Source organism: Cryptomeria japonica, chromosome 4, assembly GCF_030272615.1.
Source record: "Cryptomeria japonica chromosome 4, Sugi_1.0, whole genome shotgun sequence".
Lineage (NCBI taxonomy): Eukaryota > Viridiplantae > Streptophyta > Pinopsida > Cupressales > Cupressaceae > Cryptomeria > Cryptomeria japonica.
Window position 1 is genome coordinate 149798775 of NC_081408.1, and position 19322 is coordinate 149818096.

Consider the following 19322-nt stretch of genomic DNA (forward strand, 5'->3'; position numbering starts at 1 on the left):
TTGTGAAGAGTTGAGGTGAGGTTGGTGTTGTAGAGTAGACACTTGTGCTTAACCGGGACTATTATCAGGCATTTGTAGATGCTATCATTGCAGTTCATTCCTTTTAGATTATAGTTTGAATCATATTGTAAGTCAGTGAGACTTCCCTAAGGGTTTTAGCCTTTTGGGCATATATCTTTTGAGCAGTGAGCTCTAGGCAGTGTTCCTCAATGTATGTGCATTCCCCATTGTAATATTTCACATACTACTATAGAGTATCATCTTATTATGGGTAGGTTCCCACCATGGTTTTTCCCTTAACCGGGTTTTCCACATCAAAATCCTTGCGTTGTGTGTTGTGCTATGATTTTTCTTATCTATTTGTTGTTATGGTCTATCGGTTTATGTTTTGGAGTTTAATTTGCTGAGATCTGATAAAGATTGATTCAACCCCCCCCCCCCGCACCCCCTTAGTCTTCCTTCTTGATTGCTGCTAACAAATTGACCTCTATTTTTTTTTCTTACCCTTAATTAAAAAATCTGAACTTTGGATACATAAATACACCTACTAACTCCAAATAGTGTTCACCTTTGAAATTTTTTTCCTTTAGAAGACTTTTAGTACTTAGAAATACCTTTAAGAGTTTTTTATGGAGATAGGGAAATATTTCCAACATATTTGATAGTAGTAAAGATCACATTTGTAGTGAACATGATTTAAATACATTCCAAGTAGGTATAAGGTGTATATGGTTATATATTTATATAGCATATGTCAATTTAATTTTACTATAGATCTTATACTAATATATTTAATGACACCTTCAAAGTTGTTGAGTACATGCTAAAGGTTATCTTCAAATGTAAGATCTTATATGCTTAGTAGGCAGTATTTAGTTACATGCTGATATTTAATTATCAAACTAGTTGAAGTGGTGGCCTAAGAAGGCAAGAGAACACATTTTAATCATGATTATAGTGAGATGAGTATGAAAATAATTATATCTATGATTTATTCTAGGAAGCAGATTCCTTAATAAAGTGTAAAGATTGGCTTTCTTTCTGATATTAATGATATTATATATAGTTGATACGTTATCAGATGATGTTCCATTAAAAAAAAATTAAGAAAATTTGAAAATCATATAAATATATATGAAAAGGATAAAAATTGAATAGAATATTGTGGAAGTAGGCCACCATCAAAGACCATTTGAATGTTAGACAAAATATAAAGGTAAATAATATAGCATAGGAGAATGAAAATGACCAATGTGGATGACTAAAATTTATGAATACGAAAGAAATATAATAATAATTAGTATTATATTTTAATATTTATTGACATGAGGGAACCGTGACATTGAGAAGACCACTAAGAAATAAATGCAAGTTTGGGTGTTAACATAGTGAACACCTAATTTAACTATTAAGATAAGGCAATGCCATAGAATTGATAGGGTAGAATTTTAGATGACTTAAAATCCATGTAATAAAGATATAATTTGCATAAATAAAATTGATACTAGAAGTACTAAAGCAGACTTTAAAATCATTCACTCCCACTTATTCATAAAAAAATTCTATACAATTTAGGAAGCCATACTTGTGTACTTTGACTTAATTATCTTTTATTATAAAAGATCTAGTGAAAAATAATATCAAATTTGACATTCCATCTCTTCTTTAAGTTATACACCTACTCCTCCCATTATATAATGTATTTTAAGAGAATAAATAAGATTTTTCCTATAGTTTATATCTTTAGGTTTGATCTAAGTTAATAGTCCTACATATTTATTTTACAAAATAACACAAGATGGCTTGTCAATTATCCTATTATTAGGATAATAATTTGGTTGATTTACTTTAATATGATGAACAACATTGATATTTAATATATAATGAGATTAAAATTTGGTCGTTTCTTGTTATCAAGAAGTAGATTAATATTTCACATACTTCTATTGGATACTATGCATTATTTACAAACCATTTTGATAAAGAAAGACTTCATTTAAACTAAGTTATTAAATTTAAATAATTTTATTTCTAAAAATATAGGATAAAATTTTACATATTTTATAGATTATACTTACATATATAGTATTTTTTTTGAGGTGCCTGGTAAACTTTTAAACATGACCGGTGACATTGACTTGAAACACCCTGTAGCCTCATGTGAAATTATTTTGACTCAGAGCTATGAACTAGTGAGGTCACAAATGGGGGAGCTCATCCCCATTTATCAAAGTTTAGAATCAAAGCTCCAATCACCATGGATCGCTAAAAGCATAAGCATGTGATCACAATGGCCCAGTGGCGATTTCAACATTTGTGGCCACAAAAACAACACCACCATTTAACCAACACACTATGGAAAAAAACAAATATACCTACATATACTATGGCTAATTTTTCAAGATAGATTCAAAGTAGAAACATATAATCTTATCTTTATAAGATATCTCTTATACCATATGTAATGAACAAACCCATAATATTACTAACTAACCATATTTCTTTAAAGAAATCACAAGCATAATGCATAGCATAAAAATAAAGGATGTTTATAGCACATTATAATCAACATACAATCTCACAATTAACATAATTACATGCCAAAAGTGACTCCTTACATATTGTTAATTATTTAAAAGGGATTCAATCTCCTACTTGGACGATCAAGACTTTGATTATTGATTGCAAGAGTATTCTTAACTCCTTTGATGAGTTTATTGTTTCTCATGTTTATCGGGAGGGGATCTCGGTTGCTGATAGGTTGGCCGATCTTGGTGTGGCTAAAAATAATTTTATTAGGTGGGGATTAATGGACCATATCCCAGAGGACATTCAAATGATAATTCAAAATGATCAAAATAAATGCTAATTTGAAGGCTTTATGGGAAATGATCAACTCTTTTTTTCTAAATTTGTGTGAAGTTGCATGTCCTTCATAATGGTGCATCAAGATATCACCCTCTTTTTGAGCTTCTTTCTCATTGTTTGGGCTGACATTAATGTGACTTTGGCTTTCCTAGTTTTTTTCTACACCATGGGTGTTGATTGGAATAGGGTTGAGCCCATTGCATATCACAAATGGTAGGAGAATCATGAGGTTTAGGGAGAGCTCTTAGTTGGGCGCCTCAAGCTCTATATTGAAAAATTGCATGGTTAAGGTCCATAGGTAACTCTAGATTTTGTGGAAGGTTGGGACATAGACACTCTCAAGGTGTATGGTATGGAGCTAATGATTTTTGAGGAGGCCATGGTGAAGGTGTCTAATACCTTGGTGGAAGGAAGAGAATTTTATAGGGGTAAAAAAAATGATGTTGAATCTCTTTTAATTTTCTTTGAGAAAGGGGAAGGGGAGAAAGTTGAAAGGACCAAGTTGATGGAGGGTATAACAAGACAACTCACAAACCCCTCTTTAGGCGGATGTTGTAGATGTCATTATGTGGTATGTTACCTTGGATGGAAAATTTTATGTATTGTTTAGTTGTCATTTTGTCATCCTTAATCATTTTTCATCATGATAAATGCATTTCATTTCTCTTCTATCTATTTTATTCTCTTAGTCATAACCTAAAAGTCCATATAAAAAACACTTTTATCCCAGTTATTTTTGAGGGTTTGATTCTCCTCATCATGGAGTATGTGAAATTCATTTCTCTTCATAAGACCCCTGCTCCTAGTTCTAAGAAAGTCAATAATCATAATATTAGTCTTGAGGGTTCCTCAAGTGACTTAGAGGATTCACCTTTAGATGAGGATGTGGTTGTGTATATTTAGGGAAATGTAAATGACCCAAAAGGGATGCCCCATCACACCATAAAACTGTGATCTTGGATGATGAGGATTCTGAGTATTCCCCCTAAGAGAAGTTTGTGCTTGATTCTATGACCCCCAACTATGAAGCTAAGGGTAAAGGTAAATTGGGGGTCCCTTTCTTAGGTCGGTGAAAGGGAAGGGGAAAGCATTCCCTCATTCGACTAGTGTCTCCCCTTGTAAAAATAAGATGAAATCACAAAAGGATTACATGCCTATGCTTAGTTTGAAGTCCCCTACTACCCACCCCCTCATGTTGATGGTGTTGATGCAGGTTTGCATGTGGAAGTTCTTATGGATATTAGTAATGTTACCCCTCTGGAGAAAGGCTCTTTCGTTATGGACTCTGGCCACATGATTAAGAATGTCAAGGATGTTGTGAATAGCCAGAGTGTCTTATTTTTTTGGATGGTATCGAAGATTAATTCTTTGAAGGATAAATTTGTCCAAATTTCAAATGTGTAGAACATGGACAAAATTTTGCTAGCATTCAGGAGCTACCTAAGGGAATAAAGGATTGGAAGAAAGGGCATGACCAATGAATTAAATCCCTATAGGAGTCCCTTGCTAAAATTTAGATGAAATTAAGGGTTGTTGTTGTTGTCAGCCAGATGGCCATGAATAATAGCTCTAAAGGAATTAAGTAGTTGAATGCCCAAGCTCAGGCTATCCAAAATATCTCCAAAGGGGTGTAGATTCCCTTAATGTCAGTGTCAAATCTGTGAGAATGGTTGCCACCCATGAATTGGCTTCTGGTTCTTCACCGGGTCCTCATACTAGGCTTTGTAGTACGGACAAGGGTATAACTCTCATTGACAATATAGTCCATAAGGTGTGTAGTATTAATCAAGATTTCATTCAAAAGAAAAGTAAATAATGTGATGCCATTGATGTATAATATTAATCGTAATCAACATAAGTTTACTCTTTATTCAATAATTTGGCTTTATATTCTTATATATAAAAGCATCTTTCTCTTGAACCTTTAACTCCTTGTTCTATGCCTTCAATCTCTTGAAACTATGGTGAAGATATATCTTTGATATTCTCGGATATAATTCACCTACATCATTATATTTGATTGGTACATAGGATCCTTGTCTATGATTTTCTTTCATGATTTTCTTAGGTTTGTCTATTAAACAAATCATTTGAAGGAAACCTATGATCCCTTGGACCAACCTTTTAGTCTATTCTTGTAAATAATTTACCTTTGAGCACTCTTCAACCTTTTCAATATTAGGTTCTATCATTGTACTTACCATTTACGCATTGGACACACTTTTATTCAATATATTTTGCACGCACCAATTTTTTTTCTATATATCCTTGCACAATTGTCCCTTAACCATGCCCTTCTAAATCTTCTTTAATTGCTAATCCTTTGTCTCCACTAAATTTCTTCATGAAAATTTGCATTCTGAAAAATAAAAATAAAATTTATCTACAAACATTCAAGGACAAGAATAATCTCTCTCTCTCTCTCTCTCACACACACACACACACGCACACACACACACATGTAAAGGAAAAATGACTTTTAAAGCTTAATCTTAACTAATCCAATTTGATGCAAACACATAGGTAACAACTAATATCGATTTAAATAGTAGCTATGGTTATCATTGATTAAAATATTACATACTATTTTAGAAAAGCAAATGGAATATCAATAGGGATAAGTGGATCTAGGAATATCTTTAGAGAGTTCTCAAATTTCTAGGATACGTGTTGTCCTTAGTTTACCTTTAAAAAAGAGTTGCATTTGATTCATAATAGTAAGAAATCATACATATGAAATAAATATTATTATTTTTAGTATATTAAATCAGTTAATAACTTTTCTTTGAATGTTACAATGACTTAGACTCAAAGAAAATGTACAATAATGTCAAATGAATGCAACCAAAGACCCAAAATTTTAATCTTTCGTAACGTTTCCTTGTGTCCTCGACGCGATTTTCATTCCTTAAATACCTTTTCTAGATGTAGGCCAAATTATTTTTTTATTATTATTAATAACTATCAATTTAATAATTCGACGCGGAGTTATTAATAAGTTATAACAACATTTTTTTCCGAGGTTTTGGAATTTGAAGAACTGGTTGTCAAATTCCAAAGTTCCAATTTTGTTAGAATTTTATCTGCTGTATATTCTGAAATAAATTTAGTGTACTATACCAAAGGATTGGAATACAGTATTAGAAAATTTTGAAATAAAATAGGAAAGAAAGGAAAACCCTAGAAATCGTTCAACTCAATGAAAGCAATAGTGGGCAAAAAAAACCAGTACCTCCTTTACAAGATTTGATGTTTGTGCGAAAGCCCAGTACCGCAAAATTTCTGGTACATTCTCTTTGCCAATGAATAATCCTGGTTGTTGAAAGGCCAGGATAAAAGACTCTTAGAACAACTTGAGACAAACCACTTCTAGACTTGGATTAGAGCACTCTTAACTACCGTAGATTCGTACCCGCGGTGCTTAGTATTTGTGTCTGTTCAAAATTTCAGAAACAGGGCAATAAAATTTGACTAATATTTTTGAATCGTATTGAGAAAAATATTTAAACTTAATGGGGATGAAGTGAAATGTTATTGCCTGTTTGATTGTGTAATGGTTGTGCATCTCTGGTATGATATGGCAATTGACAAAGATCAATAGGCCATGTTGTCGGAATAGCGAAACAGTTTTAAAATAGGGTACAGCTCAATTAAAGATAGCTGGTCATTAAAATATTCGGTAATTCAGTCGTAGACCTTCAGCATTAAATGATGAAATTAAATATAATATATAAATTGTCAAATGAGATTACAAATCTTTTTAGGGCTATTATGTTTAACTTTGCAAACAATAGTTTTTCCCATGCGAGGTGGGAGAAATTACCATTCTAACAATCTCTTCTTAATTTCAATCACTACTGAATTCAACACAAAACAATGAAAACTTCTTACAATTTCAAGAGGCTTTTCTCTCCTCCTTTAGAAGGCTTCTCTTTTTTGAGAAAAAATACTATGGCCTTTTCTAAGGCCTTTTCTAAGATCTTGATTCAAAAAAGATACTATGGCCTTTTCTAAGGCCTTTTCTAAGATCTTGATTTGTCTTCCTTGCAAATTGAGATATTGGCAAATTATGCCAGATCTTCTTTTTGACTTTGATTTCTTCTTTTGGGGAGGTGGCTTCTGCATAGACAACAAGTTTTCGCTTCGTTGAATTTGAAATTATTTTGTCCATACAACTTTGATAGCTTTTCATACAAAGAAAAATATCACAAAAATGACTTATGATCTTTGCCGATCTCCTTTCACAACTTCCTTTCTCCAAACTAGGGGATTTTCTTACACTTGAACTTGCTAGGGTCATGTTTTGGGTATTGCTTGACTTCAAACAGAAATCCTATCTTCAGGGATGGCGGACTTTCAAATTTCAAATCTTCCAGGATCTTTTTGTGGCTTCAGCGTTTTAATCCAGATAATTTCTCGACCAAGGCTATAATACAAATTGAAGGAAAAGACTATGCAGCTCTTATGAATGAATACTAAATAAAAAATATTACAGTTTTGTTTTGATCTCTGATACTAATTGAAGAAATTAAATATAACACACAAATTGCTCAACAACAGATAAAGCTTTTTATTCATTAAATTGAGATTACAAGCCTTCATGATCACATGATCAACCATCAACTGAATCGAGATATCAAAGATGTTAAATACATTACAATTGCTTCAATAAATAGAGGCAATAAATGATTCAAGGAGCAGATAAAAAAAGAAAAACACACATCCATAATCATGGACAACTACTGTTAGCTACTTCATGAGATCCACTTCTATTTTTAGAGCTCTTATTTTTAGCTCTTACAAACATTAGTTCTTCCCATATGAGTAGAAGAAATTATCATTCCAACAGTAAATAGGTGATCTTAATTTCAAATCTTAACTGATCCATAAAAAAATTAACATAATATCAAAACCCAGATTACCACAACCAGATCAAGCTTGTATCTCTAAACACCTGATAAATCAGGTTAGCACAGTAAGATCAAGCTAGAATTCCTGAACACCTGAGTGTGATTCAAGACGGAATGCTCTTAAATGGACACACCTAGCCATACATTTACTGGTCATAAAAGGACCTGTAACTTATTGGTAAAACATCTCAGCAACAAATAAAAGATCCTAAATTCAAACTAACCCATAAGAATTTAACAGAACTTCCTTCTAATTGTCTAAGAGTCTTATAATATCCTGGCCATTCACAAAGTCAAGTTTCCAAATTTACTCTGGATCAAACATCATCCAGTATCACAGATGTTAGTTTGGGCTGTCTCTTCCTTCTAGTAATCTTGCTCTGCATAGTCTCTAATCTTCCCTTCAGATTTTGGGACTGTAAGGGGATGTAGTTTGCTGTCGAAGAATCCATGAAAAAAAAATGTTTTAGGACTAAATACATTAATACGAAACAAAAGTCTTGATTGAACTTACAACATAGCATTATGTCTTGATTTGAGAAAGCCAATGAAAGAGTTGTTGTCCTCCAAACGCTACCAATGCATTTCATCCAAATAATTGATACCTTGCTCGTGAACTCAAATATCCGTAGCAAGTTTCTTTCAAATAATTTGTGTTTCTGCAAAGGCCATTATAGGCCTTTATAGAAGCGGAAAGTGATATAACCAAGCGTTCGCAGCAGTTGTAATGAAGTTACACCGGAAGCAACCTCTCAGAGGAAGCGCTGCTTCCACCGTCTGGAATTCAAATATCTTCAAGAAAAATTGGCAGGAACACAACATGAAAGACAAATAATTGGAATTTCCTAGATAATGCAAGACGCTATTTCGAGTTTTACGAACTACTAAACGTAATTTCATTGACCATGAGACCTAAGGTTTCCAGATGATGTTAATGCTCCCTCATTGGTTAACTCGTCTATTTTTCATATACAAAGCGATTTCTAACGGCCTTTCAAACATAACTATTACGAAGAAATTTGTTGGAGACATTTGATAGCAACGTCTACGCGTTATGAGCAGGATCCGTGAAATTTCCTTTCTTTTTCACGTTGTCTTCTTTCATCTTTCAAGGAAATTAATGAGAATCAAATAGATTGAATTTCATGAATGGAGCACGACAACGCATAGAGGCTGCTTCGTGTGCATCTTCACAATAACTAACGTGAATATTCCATCGTTACTTTCTGCCATCTAAACTCTTTATAGTTTTATTATTCTAGACTGCATAATTTTACTAGGTCTTGAAACCAGAAATTATGGTGCTTATGGTTTTCTGGTTTTCTGCCTGTTTGGAAACCTTCCTTTTTCGGAATATGCTGAGAATGTTTTTTTGAGGCTACACCACTCAGCCATGTCACTACTGTAATTAATGCAAAATTAATATAAATATCAGCTCTGCCTTTACTGATAAAAAAAAAGAATATTTCCGTGTAGAATTTCTCTATAAAGTATGTAATTTCTAACGGTTGAAGACACTCTCTCTCTAGTGAACTTCGAATTACCTTAATTACACTTTCAAGAGCATCCCACAGTCCCAAATATTAAAGAGAAGTTTGCAGATCATCCAGACAGAAGATTGGTGGAAGGAAGAGACCAGGTTTTCACAATTTAGAGAAACTCTGCTCTTTGAAGCGTCCAGATATAAGACTCTTAGAACAATCAAGAGAATTTCGCTATCCCTAAAACCTGTATTAGTATCGATTCCCGCTTTTGTGCTACGATGCATTGTTCCCGTTCTGCTTCTGGATTTTTCCATTATTTTATCTAAATAATTTTTTTATTAGTTAAAATTTGCAATTGATCAAGAAATTGACTTATAATTAAAAACAGTTCTCTTAAACAAAGATGAACTCCAAACTCCACATATGAAAATTTCAAGAGTTAGTGTTTTTTTTTGTCCTAAAGTCTCTGGTTGTCGTAAGAGTCTTATATCCTGGTCCTTCCATAACCTGGAATACTGAATCCTATCAGCAGCTATAGACAAAGAAGATGAAGTCACTTTTGCGCTCCAGAAAATCAAGTAAAGTTGTGTCATTTTCCGTCCACTAATTGCATTTGATGAGTCGAGCGATTTCTAGTGTTTTTTCTAATACTGTAGTCTCGTCTTGGGGAATCTAATGTAAGTAGAAAGGACTCGGAATATACAAAACATACTGTTTTAACTCTGAAATGGGAGAACCGTGAAAATTTCATGTTCAGTGTTATTTTCCAGCGCTGCCCGTAGGATTTGTGAGGATAGATCTGGCATTTTTTTATTTTATATGTATCTATACTTCAATTTTAATGGAAATGTATATTGATAAAAAATTAAAAAAAATTCAAAATTCTAAAACAATTTTATTTATGTATTACCTTATGGTTAAGAATAGTTTTTTATAATAAATATAGTAAATATAGTAAATAGTGGATATGGTCATATGAGCTCAACGTATATAGTATGTGATATGATATTTTTGAAGCACTAAAAAAGTAATAAGTTGATTTTTGAAGATCCAAGATATTTTTTGTGGTGCATATTTTAGGACAGTCTATACATGTTATCTAGTGGTCATGCAAGTAATGTTTTTAGTATTTGCAGGTTCATTTTTCTTGGTTTTGTATTTTTGGATTGTAAGTTTAAGTTGATCCAAATAAAACTGGGTCATAAACTCTCTTTCAAAAGTGTTGGGTTTGGTTAATTTGTTAATCGGTCCATGGATAAAGTTAATGTAGTGAATATGCTTGTAGATTTAATTCAACAATAACAAAGAAAAGTTAAACATTTTAACATCAAAAGATAGTTTCTTTGAAGTAAGGAGATTATAATAGTTTTTCTTAATCTTAACTGTATGGCAAAGGTTTTTTCTTTTCTAATGTCATCTCTTCATGTATAAGTTTATGGGGATTAGATAGAATTTGAAGATGTTTGTGGATTAAGAATAGAGAGCTCTGATTATAGGAGTTATGAAGATAATCTCAAGATCTCCTTATTTAGTCAAGCATGTTGGCCTTTTACACAATCCTAACATTTGGATTTTATTCTAATTATGGAACCTTCATCCAAGGTTCTAGCTTGGATCTATTTATTTGTTTTTATATTAATTTTTCGTAGATAGATGAATACCTAAAAAAAAATTGTGATTCATTAGATTCATATTTTGGTACTTTTGAAAATACCAAGGTGAAAACTAATTCTAGATATGTTCAAGTTTGAGTTGAACTAGATTTGAATAATTTATTGCTAGAAACACTTTTTTTTTAGGTGAAAGATATTGTTTTGCACCACAACATTGGTTATAAAGCCACCCTTTTAGATTAAGAGAATTTCACCATTATAGAAATCTCTTTGGAAATTATCCCCAACCTAAATCATATGATTCTTCAAAAAAAAATTACTACAAGAGGACAAAATAGGCAAACACCAAATTTTGAATGATAATTGAGGGTTTGTTGCTAGTCCTTCTATTGTTGATGGCCTTCTCATGCATTATAGGAAATATAAATCTCAATATCCTTTAAATCCTAGAGTATGCAAATTTAGTAACCTAGACAATAATAAGTTTACTGTTATGGGAGAATTATGTACTAGTTTTTAGGATGATAAAGGTGAAAACTAGGAAATTATAATAGTAAATAAAGGATTTGAGGAAATAATCTAGAATCAAGAAAGTGATAGTAAATATGCATTGCAATAACCTTTTTAATGAGAAATAATATCCTCCAACTAAACATATGATTTTTATGGAGTTTTTAAAAGTGGCTAATTCCTTGATTATTGTTAGCCACACTCTATTGTTACTAGGTATGTCATTTGCTTCTTTTCAAAAAAATATTTTCACTTTTGATTACTCTTTAAATCTTCAATCTTAAGAGACTCCTCTTACCTTTAGGAAAATTTAATATGTGGCCAATACCCCTATTATGGATATTTATAAAAATAGAAATATTTACATTTATTCTTTTATTATATTAGCAGGGAAAAGGCCCTGAACCTATAAAAGACCAAAATAGAGTACACCAACAAAGGAATTGCCATCAAACTATCAGTCAAAAAAGCCCAACTTGTTGTTCCTCAGAAGTAATAAAAAATTAACATGACTCTATAGATAAACATACTAATATTGACTAACCACCACCTTCCGCACATAATAAAATTAGTATGAGTATCAGTAATACTAAAAAATTTAAATCACCAAAAAGATCACTCAATTTAGTATATGGGTATTAAATAGAATTAGAATAAAAAATTGTTGAGAATAAATCCAAATATTTGGGAAAACACTTGTTTTCTTTGGGCCTTCTCAATCTAATGGATTCATCCCTCCCTTAACCATTTCAATCATGATCATTTTCTAAGATATAAGAGGGGTCATTTAAAAATCTACAGAGAATATCATTATTAGGATGATTATAGACCTTAACCCTTTTATGTCACTAATTGAATAAAATAATCTGCCCAAGAACCTATCAATTTTTTTGGTTGTAGCCATGGTGGATATTGGGACAACATTTCTATCTCTACTCTTAATATATTAGGGCTTCGTTTTATGCTTTCTGATTTTATATTTTTCTCCAAACCATCTCATTTTTGTTGCTATAGTTGTCTCTCTAGACAAATTCATTTGATTTGACAATCTCAATATTATGATCACTAATAGTTATGCTCTTTATGATCTTCTATGTATAGTTAAAATTTTGGATGGATTGTATGCTCATAGAGATACTTCTACTAATGATTATCATTGTATTTTTGGAGGTGATTTCAATATTATACAACCTCTTAATAAAAAATGTGGGGACTTCATATTCCCCCTCAAGCTAGTCATAGATTTTTCTTACTTAGAATATTAATCAACTTTAGATAATGGAAGTATAGTTATTTTACATATAATAATTAAAGAAATATGGATGCTTATATTGTAGTTGTTTGAATAGTTCAAACAATAAAAACATTAGTCACCAAATATTATTGAGAGGAGAGGGCTGATTTAGTACATCCACATTTCAACTCAATTAAAGTATTAATCATGATATATTACTTTTCCAAGAATAGATCATAAAAAATGTATGCAACTTAATCTGATTTTCTTAATGATGTAGAAATTAAACAACGTAAAAGAACACACATCCAGCCAATGAACACAAAATATATGTGAAAACCTAAGATGTAAAAAAATATGGTGATAATAGTTGCTTAGATCTACTACCCATATCCATCCTCGCAAAGAAATGAATAACTTACAATATGAAGTAGGCACCAACCTATTGGAGACACCACTCCATTGTAGAAACCAGTCTCCAACACAAAGATCCAAGTGCCAACTTAGTATGTAAGAGGCTAGTCTTACCGAATTACAATGATATGTTTTTTGGACTCTTAAATCTAATAATTCATCTTGCACTTTATCTAATTATCCTTTACATGTTCTCCTTAGAATATAATCTTCTAATAATGTAACAAAAGATTGGAATGCAACTCAAATTACACACATTTTGGTATTCACATGAAAGCTCTAATTACACTATGTTCTAGCTACAACTACAACCTAGAATAAATCCTAGGCTTCTATAAATATGAATAAAATTTACAATTACATTCATGTGTCACCCTAAAACATAGAAATAATATCCACAAGTTAGCCACATAAATACTTCATACCCAAATGTGTCTAAATGTGTAATAGGTAGGTAGTCTAATAACCCACATGGTACTTCAAAAGAAAGAAAATGGTACTCGATGTAGCCTCATCTAGTCCCATCAAGCATCCACACACTAGCTTCAAAGGGCACATACTATTAGTTTTTTGTCACATCAAGACTAATTTAACCTTGTTATCTTCTTCAAGAAGATTAAATGAGTACATTGTGTCATCAATACTCACAATGACACTTTTCATTGCTCTTTTCAATATTTTGTTATATGATCTAGATATGTTTTTTTTATCATGGAATAACCAAGAAAATTACCTTCATTAGATCTAGAATCAAAATCACCCAAATTTTATACATCTCTTTTGATCTATCACTTACTTCCAAATATTCTAAAATGCTTGACTAATGTTGATCTTTCATTCCACAACTCATTTGGTGTCCTTGTAGAGCTTGCCCTGATTTGAGCTCTATTCAAAATATATACTATTGTATAACAATATTCTCTCTACTAGATATCTAGTAACTACACTTCCTTCAACATGGTTCTTCCCATCTATTGAACATTATGATTGTTCCTTTTCACTACTCCATTTTTTTGTAGACTTCTAGGAGCTAAATATTGCACACTTTCTACAGTATTCCTTATATCTATCTAAAGAAAATTATCCATCACTATCTAATCTCATAAAATTTATTGTTTTATTAGTTTCTTTTTTTAATAGAGGCTTGAAGGCCTTAAAATTCTCAAAACCATTTGATTTCTCTCTTATAAATCTAAGACATTCTAGAATAATCATTAGTAAGCATAATAAAGTACTTGCCACCTCATTAGTCTAGCTAGATTCGCATGAATAAAATCTAATGGCTTTTTAGTAGCACACTCCTTAGTAGGAATTATTGTCTTCATTTGTTGAAATACACAACCACTAAGAGGGAAGGGGGGTGAATTATTTCTACCAATTTTAGCAATTACAAGTTAGGATTATTGAACAAGATTAAATAAAATAGAAAGCGCACAAGATCATAACACAAGTGTAAAAGTAGAAAACCCTAGATGGGAAAAACCATGTGGAAGAATTGTTGCTAGGACCTTCTATCCTAATCCAACCTCATAAAATGAATATCACTAGTTACAAGGACCTCAATGGTCTCACATTTAAGAGAACCAACCCCTACTGAGCATCACTTAAAGAAACCTTGGGCACCCACCCAATCGCAATTTCAATAGACCAACAACTCCAATCACCTGAAAAGTTAACCACAATGTCACATATAAGATTCTAAATCTCACTCTTGCTAATAAACTTCTCTCAATTCTCTAAAACTTAATCATATTTTGCTATCTTGACTCCATTTTCAAACCCCAGTATCATAGAATATATTTAACTATGTTCATACAACATTCTACTTTTAACCACATTATCACACCTATTTGTACATTTTATTTTTCATATTACCATCTTTGTATTCACTAATGCATGAATAATATCATCTAACCAAGGATTCAATGTAGATTCAATGTTCATCAATAACCTCTATGTCCACTCATTTGCATGTTTAATATCTGCACATTCAAAGATGAAACCTTAGAAATCTTTTTTGTTGATGGTTAAAACATTCTCTATATCTATCTATTCGTAACTAACCCATAAAAAATCATATGGTTAGCCATTTTCACCAGATTAAACCTAGACCATTGATAGTACCTATAATGGTGCAAATTTGAAATAGGATTTCAATGATAAAACTGTAAACAATCCCAAATTGACAAATACAATAGGAAAGAGGGCTGAACCTAATAGATCTAGCCTCAATCCTACTGAGAAAGGGTTGATATTTATGATTTAATTCACTTAGATTAGGGTTTGACTTCCTCTTTGAAAGTATTGAATTGTATTGATTATAATTAGGATAAAATAGGTGATAATTGATGTATTGTGATAGAAATAGAAGGCTAGAAATGTTGCACAGAGCCACCAACCTGAACCTTAGAAAAGAAGGATGTCTAGAATCTATTCTCAAACGTTTAGCTTGATTTTTTGGACCAAGTAGTATTAATTCACCATGGTCCTTTGAATTTTTCACTGTCAAAATTTGAACTTATTCATCTCTATCAACTCTGTCAATTCTCCCAAGTACAACTTTTTACCCATTTCCTACACACAGAAAGAAAGTTAAAGATGTTGGGAATGAAAGTTTTCCTAAGTTAAACTTTGATTTAGGAATTAATCTTAACTGAAATTAATGTTCAAAAGGTATACTTCAGATCTGCAATTGTTAATGATGATGTAATGCTCTTTGAATGTAATAATAAATATTGAATGTAATGGCATGACAAACACATAAGCATGAAAAACCCTAATAATAGACACATGCTTGGATGAAAATTGATGTAGCTTTGCTCCACAATGCTTGAAGGATAATTATGTAACCTTGAAGATCTTTGAAAATGCTTGATGGTTGATGTTTCATAGATGCACGAATATTAGGTATGGAGACAAATATCTTAGATCAAAATAATTCCATAAAATGTTTTTATATAGGATTCCCTAAGTACTTTACTGATTAGGCTGATCTCCAATGGTCATGTGTAGCCACAAGGATCAATTTTTGGTAGGGAGATATAACACCTTTCACAATTCACATTAGGGCCCAATTGAGAGGGACCATGGCATTTTATGGTGCCATGGTCTATACTAGGAATTCTACACCTTGGTTCATCTACAAAAAAGCCCAACATAAGGCACAAGGGGGAGGGTACCTCACCATGGGACCCACCAATGGGTATTCATGGCCCCAAAGATAGAGAATAGGGTCAAGCTGGACCTAGAGGGGATATGAGGATAAGACATGGTAAAGAAGGAGCACAAAGATGAGGTGTAAATTGGACCAGTAATAATTTAGGATGATACATTTAGCCCCCACATTAACAAGAGTATGCGCCTATACAAATACTCATGGTAAAGTAGATGAAAGATGAAAGAGTGGAGAAATTAGTAGCGAGATCACAAGGAGTATAAGATATCTATAATTTTGAGGAGCCAAGCACCTAATCTTAGGATCTTTAACTCCCACAATCACATGCAAGGTCACACAAAACAAGACAAAGACAAAAAGGTAAATAAAGGAAAACAAAGGGGCTATCCCACATTAATGGTTCCCACTTTTGCCAATGAAGGAAATTGGCAAAAGTGGATAATTTTTTTGGGGGGCTTCGAACGACCTAGGGGGGTTCACTTGAACCCCCCCTTCTGGTTCGATCGAACCCACCATTGGACACAGGTTTGATCGAACCCCAAGTGGGTTTGAGAGTTCGATCGAACCCCTTTAAAAAATTATTTTGAAGGGGTTCGATTGAACCCCCCGTTCGATCGAACCCATTTTAAAATTATTTTTTTCAAACTTCTATAAAATCCAAAAATGATAGTTAAACTGTCATTTTCAAACTTGTATTTTTCTGTGTCCGAAGGGGCTTACAGAAAACCCAACTTCAGTAGCATGCCACTGTGCCCTGTCTACAACAACCAGCACATCTCACCTTTTAGCTTTCGACCTACATTATTTCAGGTGCACAAAATAACCCTTTTTTTTGTTTAATAATGTCTTTTTTTATTAAATTTATTTAAAAATTAATAAATAATTTGTTTGTTAATTTATTTTTTTAATTAAATAATTATATATTTATTGTTTTTCAGCATTTTAGAAAAATGTTTGATAATTTAATGTTTTGATTTAAATTTGTTAATTTGTTTTTAAAATTACATAGTTGTATATGTTTTTTTTTCAACTTTTAAAAAAAATGTTATGAAAAACTTAGAAAACTGAGGTAGTAAATTAGAACTTAGAAAAACATTAGCAAAAAAAAAATTAGAAAAATGTAAATGTTACAAATCTAAATATAATAAATTAAAACATTGGAAAAATTAATAAATTTAAATTAAAAAAAATATTAGAAAACTTAGATAACAAATTTAAACAAATTAGACAAAATAAATCCTCTTCAATGTGATCCCTTTTCACATCCTATTAAACACACAACATGAGCCCTTATGACCCCTTAAGACCACATATGCCCTTGATGACACTATACATCCCCTTAGGACCATAGAGGATCACATTGTGGACCCTAAGGGGTCACACGTGGTCCTAAGGGGTCACGCATATGTTCTAACACATGTGTGACCCCTTAGGACCACATGTGACCCCTTATAAAAGCCTAGTGTGTATGACATACCCCTTAGTCCATTACATATTGTCCTAAGGGGTCATATGTGGTCCTAAGGGGTCACGCATGTGTTAACAAATGCGTATGTGGTCCTAAGGAGTCACGCATGTGTTAACAAAAGCGTGACCCCTTAGGACCACATATGACCCCTTGTAACATCCTCGTGTACATACAATCCCTTAAGATCACATGTACAATGTCCTAAGGGGTCACGCATGTGTTCCAACACATGTGTGACCCCTTAGGACCACATATGACCCCTTATAACATCCTAGTGTACATATGACCCCTTAGGACTACATGCGTGACCCCTTAGGACCACATATGACCCTTTAGGATCTCATAGTGTCCTAAGCGGTCATATGTGGTCCTAAGGGGTCACGCATGTGTTCTAACACATGCGTGACCCCTTAGAACCACATATGACCCCTTATAAAATCCTGGTGTGAATGACATACCCCTTAGTCCATCACATAGTGTTCTAAGGGGTCATATGTGGTCCTCAGGGGTCACGCATGTGTTCTAACACATGCATGATCCCTTAAAACTACATATGACCCCTTATAAAATCATAGTGTGAACGACATACCCCTTACTCAATCAAATAGTGTCCTAAGGGGTCATATGTGGTTCTAAGGGGTCACACATGCGTGACCCCTTAGGACCACATATGACCCCTTATAACATCATAGTGTACATACGACATTCCACTTAGGCTCACATAGTGTCCTAAGGGTTCATATGTGGTCCTAAGGGGTCACACATGTGTTTTAACACATGCGTGACCCCTTAGAACTACATATGGCCCCTTTTAAAATTATAGTGTGAACGACATACCCCTTAGTCCATCACATAGTGTCCTAAGGGGTCATATGTGGTCCTAAGAGGTCACACATGCGTTAACACAGGTGTGACCCCTAAGGACCACATATGACCCCTTATAACATCCTAGTGTACATATGACATTCCCCTTAGGATCACATAGTGTCCTAAGGGGTCATATGTGGTCCTAAGGGGTCTCGCATGTGTGACCCCTGAGAACCACATATGACCCCTTATAAAATCCTAGTGTGAACGAAATAACCCTTAGCCCATCACATAGTATCCTAAGGGGTCATATGTGGTCCTAAGGGGTCACGCATGTGTTAACACATGTGTGACCTGTTAGGACCACATATGACCCCTTATAACATCCTATTGTATACAAAATGTACCCCTTAGGATCACATAATGTCCTAGAAGGGGTCATATGTCTAGTCATAAGGGGTCATGCATGTGTGTTCTAACACTGTACATGTGTGACCCCTTATAACATCCTAGTGTCTATGAAATATGATCCCTCAAGATCACATGTACAATGTCCTAAGGGGTTGAATATGTCATCCTAAGGGGTCACTCATGTGTTCTAACACATGCATGACCCCTTAGAACCACATATGACCCCTTATAACATCCTAGTGTACAAATGACATTCCCCTTAGGATCACATATTACAAATTTAATAATTTTATAATCATATGCCCATTACAAAAATACAATGACCTCTATTTTTTTGAGATATGGAATTCAATAACAAACAATGTCAAAAAATTTAGAGAAGTTACATTCCATTTTGTAGATCAATGCCCATGTTTTAGTGAACAAAA